The sequence below is a fragment of the Scyliorhinus torazame genome, chromosome 22 (assembly GCF_047496885.1).
Source record: "Scyliorhinus torazame isolate Kashiwa2021f chromosome 22, sScyTor2.1, whole genome shotgun sequence".
Classification (NCBI taxonomy): domain Eukaryota; kingdom Metazoa; phylum Chordata; class Chondrichthyes; order Carcharhiniformes; family Scyliorhinidae; genus Scyliorhinus; species Scyliorhinus torazame.
Window position 1 is genome coordinate 84,602,920 of NC_092728.1, and position 17,900 is coordinate 84,620,819.

The 17,900-nt window shown below is 45.1% G+C and overlaps 1 long non-coding RNA gene across 2 annotated transcripts in view; it reads right to left on the reverse strand.

The window, feature by feature from the left end:
• The window catches only part of LOC140398839 (uncharacterized), a 213,859-nt gene extending 196,951 nt beyond the window's left edge, over nt 1-16,908 (reverse strand). Inside the window, exons 1-2 of one of the 2 annotated variants that reach the window (XR_011937587.1) lie at nt 16,788-16,908; nt 16,496-16,644 (exon numbers count right to left, since the gene is read on the reverse strand). This is a non-coding gene — a long non-coding RNA (uncharacterized lncRNA). Of the gene's footprint in view, nt 1-16,495; nt 16,645-16,752 lie in introns of both variants that reach the window. The other variant, XR_011937586.1, reaches the window with a different exon arrangement.
• Nucleotides 16,909-17,900: the final 992 nt, after the last annotated feature.

A 17,900-nucleotide genomic window follows, 5' to 3' on the forward strand; every position in this document is an offset into this window, starting at 1 on the left:
GAACACACGCTGAGATTGAGCCACTGTCGGCTTTGTAACACTATCTTCACTTTTATGTCGTTAAGATGGCTTACGCCGTGCAATGCAGCAAGGACTTGATGCTTGCCGAGTCTGTTCAGGATGTGGATCCAGAACAAAGAGCATTAACCTGACCCAGACCAGTTTGCAGGTGGAGCCAGTCTCGTTGTAATTATTCCAATTTCTTTCAAGGCACCTTTTTCTTTTGCCAGTCACATTTATGAAAATGCATTGTGTGCTGGTCAGTGAACAGTAGATATATCCAGTTTAATTCATGAAATTCAGTGTTCCCACTTATTCATGTATTCTCTCCAGCTGAGTTTGGAGTGCTGCATTTCATGAATTAAACAGTTTGCACACATTGTCCGTAGAGTAAACACACACTGCATTTTGATAAATGGGAGCAATAAAAGGAATTTTGGAAGGAAGTAGAGTAACTGAATTAAAACTGTGGCATGGCATGTGGTTTAGGAATTGGATGAGCGGGTTGCCTTCTGATCTTCTTCCATAGAAGCCCATGGATACGAAACAACTTTGATTATCAGAAGGGGAGATGATGGGATAAGGGTTCTGTCACCGGACGAGTAATCCAGGGGCCCAGGCTCATGTCTTGGGGGTCGAATTCCTGCAGCTGCTGTGGTGAGGAATTTCAGTGAACAAATTTTGAATTGAAATCTGCCCTCGCTGATGGTGACCATGAATGCAATTGTCGTAAAAAGCCCAGATGGCTCACTAAGGTTTATCAGTAAAGGAAATCTGCCTCGTTTCCCTTACCTGGTCTGGCCTACATGTGACTGCAGATCTACAGCAATGTGGTTGACTCTCAACTGATCTCTGAAATGGCTTAGCAAGCCACTCAGTTCAAGGGGAATTCGAGGTGTGCACTAGTCTTGCCAGAGATGCCCACATCCAATGAAAGAATAAAGAAAACAAACACAGATTACAAATTCAGGGCGGTTACTGGGCTTTGATTCTGAACATGTTCACATGAGAACATAAGAACTAGGAACAGGATTAGGCAATTAAGCCCTCGTCCCACTCCACCATTCAATAGAACATGGCTGATCTTATCTCGGCCTCAACTCCACTTTCCTGCCTGTTCTCCATAACATAGAACATAGAACATACAGTGCAGAAGGAGGCCATTCGGCCCATCGGGTCTGCACCAACCCACTTAAGCCCTCACTTCCACCCTATCCCCCGAACCCAATAACTTCTCCTAACCTTTTTGGACACTAAGGGTAATTTAGCATGGCCAATCCACCTAACCTGCATGTCTTTGGACTGTGGGAGGAAACTGGAGCACCCGGAGGAAACCCACGGAGACACGGGAACGTGCAGACTCCGCACAGACAGTGACCCAGCAGGGAATCAAACCTGGGACCCTGGCGCTGTGAAACCCATTAACCCATTACCAATTAAAGATCTATCTATCTCCTCCTTAAATTTACTCACTGTCCCGGCATCCACCGCACTCTGGGGGAGTGAATTTCACAGATTCATGACTCTTTGAGAGAAGTAATTTCTCCTCATCTCTGTTTTAAATCTGCTACCCCTTATCCTAAAACTATGTCCTCTCATTCTGCATTGCCCCTCAAGAGGAAGCATTTGCTCTACGTCTACTTTGTCAATACCTTTTAAAACATTTCATACCTAAATTAGATCTCCTTTCATTCTTCTAAACTCCAGCGAGTGTAGACCTAAATTGCTCGTCTCGCTTCATAAGACAAACCCCTCAACTTTGGAATCAATCTAGTAATGAACCTCCTCTGAACTGCCTCTAATAGAACTACATCCCTTCTCAAATAAGTGGACAAAAATTTACACACAGTAGTCCAGACATCTGTCTCACAGTTAATGTCTGTAGCGTCCCCTCACCATAGGTTTTATGTTCACATGGTGGAGTGGACTTGTGTGTTTGGTTTTAATACTTTGCATTTATAAAGCACTTTTCAATGTAGTGAAACATCGCAAGGAGTGTTGTCAACTTATGTTAGGGCCATATGAAGAGATATTAGGACAGGTGCTCAAAAACTTTGTCAAAACAGCAAAGAATGAAAACATTATTCACATCTTCTGCTTCTCACCTTTGAACTGTGATTGTAGAAGTGTCCAAAATTAAAGGCAGCCGCATAAATTATTCTGCTGCTTAATTAATTACTGATATATCTTGGACGAGCTAATGGATGAAAGTTGAAGGGAAAAACTGGGTAGTAAAACAAGTTTTGGTTATTAATTGAATTCCTGATATGCATATGAATGCTGATGTCATTGGCAATTTTGCTTTAATGCTGAAGTTAGTTCACAGGGGTCTGCCCACTAATGAACTCATCGATTGGACAGGTTAATGAGTGACTATCAATGAAGCTGCTGTAATCTAGGCTCTTTGCCAACCCTTGGCACTTTGGCTGTTGGTCTGTAATGGTATGATTGCAGGGATCAGGACTGCAGTTATTTTTCCTGATCTTCACGAGAGGTTCTCTGGTAAACTATGAACAGGCAGCAGAAAATAATGGCCCCGCTCTCCCGCGAATCTGCAATCATCGTCGGCTTTCCGCTCTGCTAGAACTTATTCACCCGTGGAATCTGCTCCGCATTTCTTGCCGTGTCTTCCGAGCCCGACTTCTTCAGAAATGCGGAGCCTCCCGTCCATCATCAGAGAACTCCACCCTCCACCACGGCGGGGGGGGTGGTAAGACCAGACATAGAATCCCTACAGTGCAGGAGGCCATTTGGCCCATCAAATCTGCATTGATATCCGAAGGAACATCCACATCCGACCGCCCTACCCCCGTAACCCCACCTAACCTTTGGACACTACTAAGGGGCAATTTAGCATGGCCAATCCACTTAACCTGCACATCTTTGGACATATTTTGTTTTTACCACACAAACTACTATAGGGTAAGTGTAAAGGTTCAGTGGGAATATTAGTGAATGGATGAGTGGTGGTGAATGGGTGAGTGGATGAATGAGTGAACAGACAGGGTGGGTGAGGTAAGTGGTCAGGGTGGGTTAGAGGAAGCAGGTGGGACACACGATAGATTGGCTGGAGGGCGGGAGTCAGGTTGAATCAGGGGGTAATCGGGTGGTGGGGCTAGTTGGGTTAATATTTGGGGTGTGGTGGGGCAGGGAGCTGGCGGGTTGAGCAGGGAGTTGTGGGGTGTGTGTGTGGGAGGGGGGGGTGCTGGGAGGATGTGGGGGGGGGGGGGAGGGAGGGATCAGTCTGAGGTGATTGGGCAGTCAGTTCTGTTGTTACCCAGGAGTTAGTCTACGATTTTCCAGTCTAACGTTTCCTGGGCAAATATTCAGGTAAGTCCCACAGAATTGTCCCACAGAATTGTCGGAACACTCCAAGTCGGAAAAGCTTGCGGAGGGTCAGGGGGAGCTGGGGAATTGTCCGAGCTGAAACTAGTCGACAATTGCTGCGGAGATCAGCACATTGGGGCTTCTGCTGAGACTCGATACGCGTTGTGGTTCAACTCTGATGATTGGGAGACCGGAAGATATGGGCCAATGTTTAATCAGTTATAGATCTTTGGGTTTTAAGGGGTAAAAGTCAATTGAACAAGAATGCCGAGGAGCAGTGTTTGGAAAATTCTTCTCAGAGCAATTGTGCTCAGCTCTGGAATTTACTTAAATGACCGAACTTACAAAAAGCTGTTATTTTAGCCAGAAAGAAATGGAACTCTGAAGGAAAAATACAATATATATTTGATTTAAAAACAAGGAGCTGGGGAGAGAATTTTCAGAGGATCTGGTGCAGCAAGGAGTGATTGAAAGAAAGATCAACTAACTGGAAATGGAAGGAGCCAGAAGAAACTGGACCTGGAGGGAAGAGGCTGGTGATAAATGGAAGCTTGAAGCTGGGCCTGAAGGAAGGAAATGGGCTGGGAAGTGGGATTAGAAGGTGGCAGCAATGAACGAGAGCATCTTCTCCAGCATGTGCTTCTTTGATACTATTTTAGAGGTTTGGGAAGGGTGGCATTTAACATTGGCTCCTGGAAACAATATGTTATAAATCTTTTTAATAGAGATGTTTTTACTTTCTTTGGTGACCCCCAACCCTCACAATTTTATTTTACTGAGAATAAAAGCTTATTGCAGAAAGTTAACTCAGATGATCTTAAAATACATTATGGCCGGGATTCTCCGACCCCCCGCCGGGCCCCTGTGGGGCTCCGCCACATTGCCCGGGGGCCGGCGCGGAGACGGGAACCGCGCATGCGCGGAATCACGCCAGCCGTTCTGCATATGCGCGAACTCGCGCCAGCCATTCTGCGCCAGCTGGAGCTGCGGGGACCACTCTGCTGCTGACCTCGCCCCCAAAGAACGGGAGCATTCCGGACTATTGGGGACCGTTGATGCCGGAGTGGTTGGCACCGCTTTTCACGCTGGCGTCAGAACTTGGCCGCGGGATTGGCGAATCCCGGCCTATCAGTCTAAATGTTACTGTCGAATGATGAATTGAAATTCAGAAGAGAATGAGCGGGATTCTCCGTTGTACCAACGCCGATATCGTAATCGCCGATCGGGCGGAGAATCCACGTTTACGACTGAATCGGGGGCGGCGCCTGTTTTCAGATGCTCCGCCCCCTCCAAAACAGCTCATTGAGGAGTACCCTGCACGCCATTGGGATCACATCAGGACATTACCTGAAGGCCCTCCCCCAATGCTCCGCTCCCGATGGGCTGAGTTCCCGATGGCGCGGGACACATGTGCTCTAGTTTTTGTGAACCCAGCGTGGCGGCTGCGGACTGTATCCAGTGCCACCACAGTCGGGGTGGGGGGGGGGGCATGCTGCTGGCTGGGGGGGGGGGGGGCTTCAGCGAGGGCTGAGGTGACTGGTGGGAGGAGGCCCGGGAGTGGCGAGAAGGGGCATTATCTGGCAGGTCGGGTCCACGCACGGCGGGCGCCATGTTGTATGGCGCAACTGCTGCAGGTGCTCACCGTGCGCATGCGCGGCCACAAATCCGGCAATTCTACAGCCGTTTATATCGGGAAGGCCGTGCCTTTGATGCGCATGGCTGCTAGCCCCTCAGCGGCCGGAGGGTCGGTGCTGGGACCTCGACGATTTTTTTGTCGTAAAACCAGACACTTCCTCCGGACGTAGCCTCAAAATCTGAGAATCCAGCCCAATGGGTTTGTTGGGATATTGACAATGTTTATTCAATAAGGACTCAGGGAATCCATGCCGAGTAAAATATAGAAGCGCAGATTTATTGCGACATGACACTGGCTGGTAGATCCCTACCGGGTTCCTGTTCTGTTCAGTGCTTCTGGCCGACCTGCTATGCAAAGGTTAATAGAGATCCCCTGCCCTAGCGGGGGAGCTCGTACTCCGCAAGGACTATGGGGAAGGTAATCTCCCCCATTCTGTATGTCCCATGCGGCTATTTCATTTTATCTTCCAAATTCAATCCTCTTAAGATTTGCAATTCATGAGTTTATGAGTCACTGTAAGCTAAGATGAAGGTACAGCAAGAATTGGGAAGGCAAATAGTATGCCAGCCTTTATTGCAAGAGGAGTTGAGAACAAATAAAGATGTCTTGTTGCAATTGGTGTCTTGGTGGGATCGCACCTGGAGTATTTCCTGCAGTTTTTGTCTCTTTACTTAAGGTGGGATAAACTTGCCACAGAGGGTGTGCAACGAATGTTTACCAAACTGATCCCTGGGACGGCAGGATTGTCCCATGAGAGGTCTGGGCCTATCGTCTTAAGAGTTTGGAAGAATGAGAGGCGGGTAGAGAATGGGCAGCACGGTAGCATAGTGGTTAGCAAAGTTGCTTCACAGCTCCAGGGTCCCAGTTCGATTCCCGGCTTGGGTCACTGTCTGTGCGGAGTCTGCACATTCTCCTCGTGTCTGCGTGGGTTTCCTCCCACAGTCCAAAGATGTGCAGGTCAGGTGGATTGGCTTTGCTAAATTGCCCTTAATGTCCAAAAAAAGTTAGCTGGGGTTACGGGGATAGGGTAGAGGTGTGGGGATAGGCTGGAGGTATGGGCTTAGGTAGGGTGCTCTTTACAAGGGCCTTCTGCACTGTAAATTCCATGATTCTATGATCTCATTGAAACTTTCAAAATTCTTACAGAACTCAACAAGATAGATGCAAGAGGGATACTTCCCCTGGTTGGGGGGTATCTCAAACCACGGGACAGTCTTAGGATAAGGGGCAGGCCATTTAGGGTTGAGAGGAGGAGGAATTTCTTCACCCAAAGGGTAGTAAATTTTGGAATTCTCTTCCTCAGAGGGGTGTGGAGACTCAGTCATTGAGCACATTCAAGAGAGAGCGATAGGTTTCTAGATAGTATAAAGACATCAAGAGATATAGGGATGATGCGGTAAAATGGTGTTCAGGGAGAAGGTCAGCCACAATCTAATTGGCTGACAGAGGATGTTTGACGGGTCATAAGGCCTATTCCTGCTTTTGTTTCCTATGATCCTAATAGCTACCTTGTTGCTTGGCTTCAGGAACCGATCACCTGTCTGACTGTTCAGTTTGGACTAGTGACGGGTATCGTGAAATGTGTTTAAAAAGGTAAGTGGAGAAATTGAATATATTCAATAGCCTAAAGTTTCAATAGAGCAGCTGTTGTGTGTCCTCACTTCCGGCTGGAAGAAACCTTCACGCAGCATTGGTTAAGACTCCAGTAAAGGAGACCTGGGCCTGCTCCTGTCGATGTAACCATGGTGCAGGGAATGATCCACGAGCTGGAATAGGTAAGGGCTGAGGCTAGTTTGAAGTTGGACCTCAGGCCTCAATTGAATTAGGCTGGCATGCTGCAGTCATTTGCTACATGATCCGAGGTAACGCAGGCCAAGCAAATATCAATTTTGACTTGGGCAGTGATCCTGGGAGGGGATTTGGAAACAGGCAAGACAGTGAGCCAGGAGGAACACAACTGTTCCTCAGTTCTCCCCATTCAGGCAGCCATTTTTCACACAACGTGTCACCTTAGTGACAGTCTCTAATGTCCATTTAAGGTCCATTCGTTAGGCTGCATGTCAACCAAGCCCAACATGAGCTACGTCCAGAGCTGCCCATTTTGGGAAGATGTCCTGGGTCCGATCTTGGTCCTCTAGTTGCTTATACAAAGGACCTGTTGCAAACGTGGGCCCTGTACCTCTATACTGGAGCCTAAAAATAAATTTAGAGTACCCAATTATTTTTTTTCCAATTAAGGGAATTTAGCATGACTAATCTACCTACCCTGCACATCTTTGGGTTGTGAGGGTGAGACCCACGCAGACACGGGGAGAATGTGCAAACTCCACACGGACAATGACCCGGGAACAGGATCGAAACTGGGTCCTCGGTGCCATGAGACAGTAGTACTAACCACGGCACCACTGTGCCGCCCTATACTGGGGCCTTTACCAATATGTTGAACAAGGTAATTGTGGCACCGAATGTAAGTGTGAATGACACCTACCAGGTCAGACACTCAAAAGACCCGTTCTATACCTGTAAGAAGAGCAAGGTGCCAAAACATTTCTAGACTGTGTTATCTTACTGTAAATTAGGAATAAAATGATCCAGCTTTTTTTTCCAGGTTAGCTTTCTTCTCTTCATTACCCCCGCAATGCAATAATTCTAGTCAGAGTAGTTTCACAGAGAGTGGCAACCGTTTTGTAACCTTTTTGAGTGAGTTCTTTTAGATTACGTAAGTCGAGATGGTGAGGCTTGGTGAACTGCTGGACTATGGACCAGGTTACAGAGTGAGGCAGCAGTTTAGACTTATGCCAGATGGTAAATGTCATTCACACACACACACACACGTTGGCTTTTAATACTGCACTAAGTTCATATCTGCTGCTAAACATCCTCATTGGCCCCAAAAGAGTATTTTATACTTGTTGAGTGTCAAGTTTCTTCACAATGATCTTCAAAAATCCAAACCTCCATAAACTTGAGGTCATCCAAAATTCTGCAGCCTGTGTCCTTATTTGCACCAAGTCCTGTCACCCATCATCTCTTTATCCCATTGCTCGCTGATCTCCATTAGTCCCTGGTCAAGCAACACCTTGATATTAACATTTTGAAGAAGAGTCACAGAGACTCGGAACGTTAACTCCGTTTTCTCTCTCCACGGGTGCTGCCTGCCGAGTTTTTCCAGCATTTTCGGTTTTTATTTCATATTCCAGCATTTTGCAATGTTTCGCTTTCATTAAAATTCTCATCTTTATGATCAAATCCCTCCATTCCCTCACCCTCCCCTATCTCTGCAATCTCCCCTTCATCCTATGTGCATGGTCCCATCATTCATCACATGACCTGCTGAAATGACCTGTGAAACCCCGAACGATAACATGAAATCCCGGTTCTTAGTGGTGTATTTTTGTTTGGAATACTGTGAGGAACCATGTACAACCCAGTGAGGGGCCAGTCCAGTCACTGAGTGAACAATTAATACAGAATATTTATTAAAGTAAAAAAAAACGAAAAACAAAGTATACACTGTGACACTTAAGTATATGAATAACTAAACACACTGTGTTCTCTGAAGTTACCTCTTGATCTCAAAATATTACCACCTTCCCTGAACTCACTGAGACACCCCTTTTCCCAAACAACTTCCAATTTTAGTAACTCTATAGGTCAAATCCAGTTAATAGTTACCGCACAAAACCACTTGGGTGACCAAGTCAGGGAAACCACCCTACCTGGTTCAGCATAGCCATGAAACTGTTTAGAGGAGAATATCTGCAATCCGCTGTTGCTCTAAATGTTAGATGGAACAGGCCTCCGTGGCTTACAGCATAGATGGAACTGGCCTGTCTGACTGTTGGATGGAGAATTAGCCTCCTCCCCATTGAGGGTGCTGCACAGTTTTGTCTCTTTGATATTCCCCGCTGTGAATTCTGCTGTCTACCTCTTGTATAGCCCCACTGATCTCTGGTAAACAATGCTTCTGATATGGCCATTCGCACCTCCATGTCTGTAGTCTCCTGCTAATCTTGTTACTGGGCAAATTGCATCTTATTATTCCCATAGATGTCTGTTAGTCTTGTTACTTGTCTGTTATTTTATTTTCATCTTAAATTCATTGTTGATCTTGTTAACTTTCCACTTTCCTCGCACTGTAAAAATTTAGAATTAAACGTGAGGGAATTTGGTGTTTTGTAAAAACTTCCTGGTTTGCTGTTAGTGAGAATACTTCAATGTGATTGGATGGTCACCCTGTTTGATGACATCGCTGCTGCTAGATACCTGAAGATCGCCCTAATGTTGGGAAAGGTGAAATCCATGCCACAGAAACCATTAGATCTCTGTAGGCAACTTCATATAAAGTTCATAGAGTGAGCACCACTGAGTTCCCACTGATCGTGATATCCAGCCCCAATAATATTGTGTAGTAAAGAGCCACATGTTTTGATGAAAATGAGAACTCTTTTTGCTGGTATTTTTCTGACTGACCACTGCCAAATAGCCTTTCAAAACAGTAACTAAATGACCTACTGAGTACTTGATGGTACAATGGTTCGGACCAGCCTTTTAGCTCTGGGTTTCAGTTCTGGCCACTGTGATGAGAGAATTACCTCCCTGATCATTATATGCATCTTGTGTGAAGCAAACCTGGACTTTCTCAAACAAGTTACCCAATACAAATATGGCACTAAATTAGCAATCGCTCTCAAGGCACAGATGTGAGGAATAGTAAGGAACAATATAATGCACACCAGTCAGGGGAACTTTACTCTGCATCTAACTGTGATCTATGCGAAATGTGACACTCTCCTTGTTTGCCTGAAATAGAATAATTTATTTCCCAAAGCTAAAATCACTTGCCTTGATCAGCATAAGATTCAGCAAAAATCCCTTTTTTTTTATAGAAGTCAAAAATCTCAACAAGAGAATTTGCAAGGCAAGCAAAGTAAGTTTCAGAATTTATAAACTCCCAATACCTGGTCCTTTGAGTGTACCCTATTCCTTGCTGGTTTTGTGGCCTTTATTGGTCACTATTGTCATTTAATAGCAGACCTCAATTGATTATCCCCCTGGCAGCCCCATTGGTTTGCTATTTAGACTATATGGACAGGATTTACCAAACCTGCTCCTAGCCTCCACCCCCCCACCCCACCCCCCCCCCCCCCCCCCCCGCATATTCCAAAGTGGCAGAGGCAACCTGCCATTGACCATCAACAGCACCTTCATGTTCCTCTGATGTCTACAAGGTTTTACGTGCCCCGGAGTACCCTCGGTGGGACCGGAAGACCCGTCAGTGGGGGGGGGCTGGAAAATTTCGACCTATGGAGATAGCACCTGATCCTTAGAAAAAATGTTGGCGAGGCCATTGAGTCGATCACTGAATCAAAACCTTCCAACAAGATCAGAGTTCTCATTTTCATCAAAACATGTGGCTCTTTACTACACAATATTATTGGGGCTGGATATCACGATCAGTGGGAACTCAGTGGTGCTCACTCTATGAACTTTATATAAAGTTGCCTATAGAGATCTAATGGTTTCTGTGGCATGGATTTCACCTTTCCCAACATTAGGGCGATCTTCAGGTATCTAGCAGCAGCGATTAGCGACTCAGTATTAGCTTGGTGTAGAACAGAGGGGAAGGAAAGATTAGATAAGGCTTTCCCTTCACGGGCTTTCATTTTTCGTGTGAATAATTTGTTCCTTCAGATAAATTTTTAAACAAGAAAATGCTGGAGCTTCAAAGATTTGAAATAATTAATCAAGATAAGCATCTTGGTTCGGTAAAGGGATTACTTTAAACATGATACATTAAAGAGATTGTACATGTGTATAATTAAAACTATGTAGTGTCCTGCTTTAAAATTAAATAGAGTACGGGAGAAAATAAATTGCACCTATCAATGTGGGAATAAGCTTCCTGCTCAAGAATATTTTTAAAAAAATGATATGCTTGTGTACGAGTCTCAGTGTTTATCTCTGCTCCAGTTTTAATGCTTTTGGTAAAGAATTTATTTGTCATTTGTTACTATGTGAATCCTGATGGATTATTGAACTGTAGCTACAAAAATACGCTAATTCCTTACCTTTCAAGTTGCCTTCTGTTAACTATGCCCTTTCCACTGTTTCCTGATATATCTATCCGAGTTTCAAATCGATCTATTTGAGTCTGATCCTTGGAAGGAGAAGGGGATGAGAATGAGGGGTGACCTCCCTGGAATGTATGAATTCCTAGCGGGCTTGGCAGGGTCAATGCAGAATGGCTGTTTCCCCTGGCTGGAGAGTCCAGAACTAGATGTCGTAATCTTGACCATTTAGGATTGAGTGAGAAATGTCTTCTCTCAATGGAAATCTTTCGCTCGAAGGGCTCGTCACCCAAATCTGTCCTGGTCCACCCACGTCGATGCTACCTCCAAGAAAGCACAACAGCGCCTATACTTCCTCAGGAAACTAAGAAAATTTGGCATATCCACATTAACCCTTACAAACTTTTACAGATGCACCATAGAAAGCATCCTATCTGGCTGCATCACAGCCTGGTATGGCCACTGCTCGATCCAAGACCGCAAGAAACTTCAGAGAGTCGTGAACACAGCCCAGTCCATCACATGAACCTGCCTCCCATCCATTGACTCCATCTACAGCTCCCACTGCCTTGGGAAAGCAGGCAGCATAATCAAAGACCCTCCCACCCGGCTTACTCACTCTTCCAACTTCTTCCATCGGGCAGGAGATACAAAAGTTTGAGAACACGCACGAACAGACTCAAAAACAGCTTCTTCCCCGCTGTTACCAGACTCCTAAACGGCCCTCTTATGGACTAACCTGATTAATACTACATTCCTGTATGCTTGTGTATCTTGTGGTGCCGTATTGTGTATTTTCTTTTCTTTTCATGTACTAAATGATCTGTTTGAGCTGCTGGCAGAAAAATACTTTTCACTGTACCTCGGTATAGTTGTGAATAAACAGATCCAATCCAATGTTCTGCCATCGAGTACATTCAAGACTGAGACTGATAGATGTTTTGACATTGTGAGAATTGCTGGATGTGGGATTAAGGCAGGAATGTGTTGAGGAGGAAGATCAGCCATGGTGTTGTTGCATCATGGAGGAGACCCGAGGCTATTTTGCCTTCTCCTGTTCCTCGTTCTTTTGTCCTGATATCCGTTGTACCAACATTTGAGCTATGAGTGGGAGTCGGCCAGTGAGCCTCTACAAAAACTCACTCCGCCATTCAATAAGATCATGGCTGATCTGACTGTTGCCTCACCTCCACTTTCCTATACCCTTTGACCTCCTTGTCAAGCAAGAATTTATCTAACTCAGCCTTAAAAATATTCAATGATTGTGCCTCCCTCCATCACTCTCTGGGGAAGATAATTCCTCAGACTCTCAATCCTCAGAGTGAAAAAGTTCTCCTCATTTCCATCATAAATAAGAGACTACTTATTCAGGTAAAGCAGTGGCACAGTGATATTGTCGCTGGACTCGGAATCCAGAGACCCAGGGTAATGTTGTCTGGGAACCTAGGTTTGAATGGTGGAATTTGAATTCAATAGAAATCTGGAATTAAAAGTCTAATAATGACCATGAAACCATTGTTGATTGTCGTAAAAGCCCATCTGGTTCAATAATGCCCTTTAGAAAAGGAAATCTGTCGCCTTACCTGGTTCAGCCCACATGTGACCCCCAGACCCACAGCAATGACTCTTTTTTTAAACGCATTTTATTCAAACTTGTATCAAAGTAGGTTACAGCAAATAACAACCCGGGAAACATTCTTCCCAACAATCAACTATACAGTTTGTATAGATTTTTCTCCTTTTTCACCCCCCACCCCCTCTCCATCACCCACCCTCCCAGTCCCCTGCGACGAACAGCTCCACAAACATGGTCACAAACATCCCCCACCTTTTCTCAAACTCCCCTGCTGAGCCCTTAACTCATACTTTATCTTCTCTAACCACAGGAAGACATACAGGTCACCCAACCATGCTGCTGCCCCCGGTGGCGATGCCGACCGCCACTCCAGCAAAATTAATCGCCGTGCAATCAGAGAGGCGAAGGCCAAGACATCGGCCTTCCTCCTCTCCATGAGCTCCGGCTTCTCTGAAATCCCAAATATCGCCACCAAAGGGTCCGGGTCCACTCCCTCCTCCACTATCCTGGCTAAGACCGCGAACATTCCCGCCCAAAATCTTCCCAATTTTTCACAACCCCAAAACATGTACGCATGATTCGCTGGCCCCCGCCCACACCTTTGACACTCATCTGCTACCCCCTGAAAGAACCCACTCATTCTCGCCCGAGTCAAATGCACCCTGTGCACCACCTTAAACTGTATCAGGCTCATCCTTGCACAAGAGGAGGTCCTGTTTACCCTTCGCAGTGCCTCACTCCATACTCCCCAATTGATCTCCATTCCCAACTCTGCTTCCCATTTCTCCTTGATCTTCACCACCCGCTTGCCTCACTGCTCCCCCAGCCACTTATATATATCCCCAATTCTTCCCTCTCCTTCCACATCTGGAAGTAGCAGTCGCTCCAGCAGGGTGTATCCCGGCAATCTAGGGAACCCCTTCCAGACCTTTTGTGCAAAGTCCCTAACCTGTAGATACCTGAACTCAATACCACTCGGCAGCTCTACCCTCTCCCTTAGCTCCTCCAGACTGGCGAACCCTCACAGCAATGACTCTTACCTGCCCTCTGAAATGGCCTAACAAGCCACATAAGTTCAAGGGCAATTAGGGATGGGCAATAAATGCTGGCCCAGCCTGCGATGCCCACATCCCATGAACGAATTAAAAAAAAAAATTGTCTCCTAGCTCTCGTCTCTCCCACAAGGGTAAAACATCCTTTCTGCATCTACCCTACCAAGTCCCCTGAGATCGCTTCTTATTGAGGAATGATTCACTCCTGTCAGGACGAGGAAAAATAGTGACTGGTTCACATAATTCTGTGTTTCTTTGAACCAGATGCGCTCAGGTACACAAATTCTTGCAATTCACACCAATAATGCAGAACTTTATCTTGACCTTTTGGCTAAGATCAAGCGTCAGATTGAGCCCAAGATGAGGTGCAATACCTTTTCTTGTCAATTTAGACCTTGTATGTCTGTCTTGTGGAGACCATGAATTGACCATTAATTTTGAATTTGAATTGGTGTTTGGAGCAAGCAATGAGATGGAATGAAGGCTTGCCCTGTCTGTGCATTGGCCTTGTAACTTTAAGAATGGAGAAAAAAATTAAAATGGTTGCAGGGTTGCAATTCACCCAGTACGTTTTCCCATCACTTGTGCTTCATTCTGCTGGGCGTCACAGTCTGATTCCAGGCTGTTTGAAACAACTCTAGTTTTCCTGATTCTCCTTCCCAGACTTTCAAATGCCTTGCGATCAACAGCCTGAACCAACTTCATTCATCCTAAACTCTGGAGTTTTTGTTGGATTTGGTAACAGGCCAGTGCAAAGGTGTTTCTTTCCTGGTCCTTTTTGACCCTTGGAAATTAGACAATAACTTCAAGTGTCTCTCTCTCTCCCACTGCAGGAGCTGGACTGAGGCTACTACAACCAAAGCAGAATCAGGTTAAATGAAACTTCCTACAAATCCAGCTGGTACATTAGCCGCTCATCTTATTGATTTCTGAGGCAATGTAATACAGTTTCTAGACTCTCTTTCATTGTGGGGCAGACCTATGGCTTAATTGTAAGTTATGAACATACAGAGCACACAAAGAGAGCTGATCTGTCTGTTTGTCTGTCTGCCATCTTTTTCTTATACATCTTGCACCATAATAATAATGACTACAGCCTCCCCCCCCCCCCCCCATCTTTTATTGAACATGCATTTTCTGAAATGTACCTTCTCGGCTGTAATCAATGCTGCTTTCTTGCTCTTGGGGTCAACATTACCTGCTCATTCCGTATAGATTTCCTTTGACAAATGAGAACATGTGGCCATTTTAATGAAATTTGGTGAATGCACCAATAAAGTTCGACCATTCCCTCTGCGGCTTGAAGCCTGTTTAGCAATCCACGGCTATGACAATGGAGGTGACATGTCTCAAACCCTCTTTTGTTTTGTGACTGAATATTATCAGACGACACAAATTGTAGCCGGGTTGTGAAAGGAAGGAGCCAGAGAAATCAGCTGGAGCACATTTTGAATGAGATTGCAATTGTTACTGACAAAGCATGCACTTTATCTCTCATTGCAGAGGAGTTACTGGGGAAAAGGCATCGAAAAATTGAGTATGATAAAATCATTTTCTGAAGGAGCATGTTCCCTGGCTAACTTCCTATCTTGTCTCTGTTCATGCATCTTTGTGCTGTCAACTCGTGGGGCCTCTGTTACCACTGGGGGGGGGGGGGGGGGGGGGGGGGGGCGCGGTACCACATCACCACACACAGCAATGGCAGATCTGCCTTTCCCTTTCAACAAGCAATTTCTTCCAAGTGCAAATTGAGACCTTTCCTTTGCAATCAGCAGATCCTACCAACTGCTCGCGCCCACTAAAAACTACCGCAGCTTCAGCAAGCCTGTGTCTTTATAAACTACTTTGCTTTTAAAAAATGACACAAACCATAACATACACGAGTGTGTGGGTGCGGTAACATGCACACGATAAATAAACAGCACAAAACAATGCTTTTCACCTTCCCTCCGACATCGCCTGAGGCTACTGTGAATTACTACAATAGACTGCAGATCATTGAGATCTTGGCACTAACAAAGCAACAGTCATTGTTAGCAGTGGAATTACAGCGACAGTGACCTGAAAATAGAAGTTAACCGCTGATGGTGGATATGATTTAAAATTGAGAACAACATCTTTTCTGAACGGATCATAATTTTATATTTCCCACCTGATGGATATAAATGCTGCCAGGACGTGTCTATTTGTAAGTGGCAGTTAGAACCTTATTTAAAACAAATTGAATGACATCTCCCTAAAAGAAAAAGCAATCTTGAGGCATATGTGAACATGTCATGTAGCCATCTTGCTCCTTCACTCAAAAATAACTCATATGTCCAGTAAATCAATTTCCCCCTCTTCTAACCGCATTTGCAGTGCGATTCTTTTTCCAGCTCCCTGTCACAGTTGCAGATTAATGTACATAGCCATTTACTAGGAGTGAGGACAATGCACCAGTTTTGCCACTGACTTCATTTAAGTAGTGGGTGAGGCTGTTGTCAAAATATCTTGATGATCTTGCCATCTCCTGCAATTTCCCCTGTTGATTGCTGTCCCTACTCTGTGCCGTTCTGGTCAAAGAGTAATTGCACATGGGCCTTTCTGCGTTTAAAAATAAAATGCTGTGAAGTTCGATAGAAATAAGCAGGAATTGAGATGCCCTTGACCTCCCACTTACGTGCAAACCTTGGTGACCCATTCTACCGACCGCCACTAAGTGTTAGGGGACAAGTTATTTCAACATTGACGCGGTATACATTTCTCAAAATTCCCCACCCCGTTTCCAAATGTTTAAAACTGTGGATAAGGGCTTCCCCTTTGTAAACTCCAAGAGCTGATCATCACCCTTTACCTGAAACTCCAAATGTCTTCCTTGACATATGCGATAGTCTTCTGTTCCTGAGGTTATTAACTTTGGCAAACAATCATTCACCCATGAGATTATCTCCGTTAGGTCCAGTAATCTTGCAATCTTCTTGGCCTTGTCACAGCTGAAATCTCCTGAGATTTAAAAGACTATGTAATATGTATTTTGCATTTTCCGGAAATACTAGAAAACAGTTAGCAGACTCGAAAGCCAAACCCTTCATAAATTTAAATGCAATTTACCCGCCGCTGGGTTAACAGAAAACCATCCAACTCACGTCAGAAAGCCTTTTTTTTCTCCAATTAAGGGTTTAATGCAACTCAGCCTCAATTAATCATTGTGTTCTTCCCACTCTGAAAAAAGTCAGTTGTTGAGTGGCACTGGAGAGTGCAAGGTCGCCTGGGTTGGGTTCACTGTCAGACGTGATAGCTTATTGCTTCAGACACTGAACTGCTCATTATTAGGGAACAAGGTCAGACTGACTGCAACCCTTCCCCCCCCCTCCGAACCCCCCCTCCCCCACCCCTTAACAAACCCCCCCACCCCTATCCACCCCCCTCGAACCACCCCCTAACCCCCAACGCCACCACCTCCCATGTAAAACTGTAGACCACCTGGTGAGGGAGACTGTATATACTCCTTCGCTGGCCTTTGTTTATAATTTCACTGCATCAGTTTTACATGTGTCCACGAATCAAAACTAAAACTCCCCAGGAATGTAATCGCCGGTAAAGTAGAGCCAGCAGCATTCGTCAAAGTTCACTTCTGAGGTGCACCAGTGTTTAATTTCTGGTATAAACTAACCCTAAATGGATTTGTATCTCCTTTATCAGCATCTCCTTGCTCTACTTTTATGAAGGGAAGGATTTATTTTTTAACTAAGTCTGCCTGCTCCTTCATCGTTCCAAAGATTCTACAATGTCTGTCGGTCTCGAGGGCTCCAGATTCTTCATCTCCTAACGCACATTCTCCACCACCGTCACTGCTCATACATTGAGACACTGTCCACTCATTATTCTGTCAAGAAAGTGTTTATTTTCATTCTGGGAAAGGCTCTACTGCTCCTGCTCTCAAGCAAAGTGGAATTGAACAAAAATAAATGGATTTACAACAAAAATAATTGGACGCCTTGATAAAAATGTAATAGTAATGGAGGAAAAAATTGCCTGTTTGGTCAGGAGGAAACAAGATTGTGCTTAAACTTTGCCAAATTACTCTCCTTGTCCATATTGTGTACGTCTTACTTACTGAAACATCAATCTGCTTAATAATCTGGATAAACACAGCAGGAAAGAACTTGAATTTGTATAGTGCTGTTCACATCCTCTGGATACCCAAAAATGATTTTAAAGAATAGGCACTGTTACGTCGGAAATACAACGACCAATTT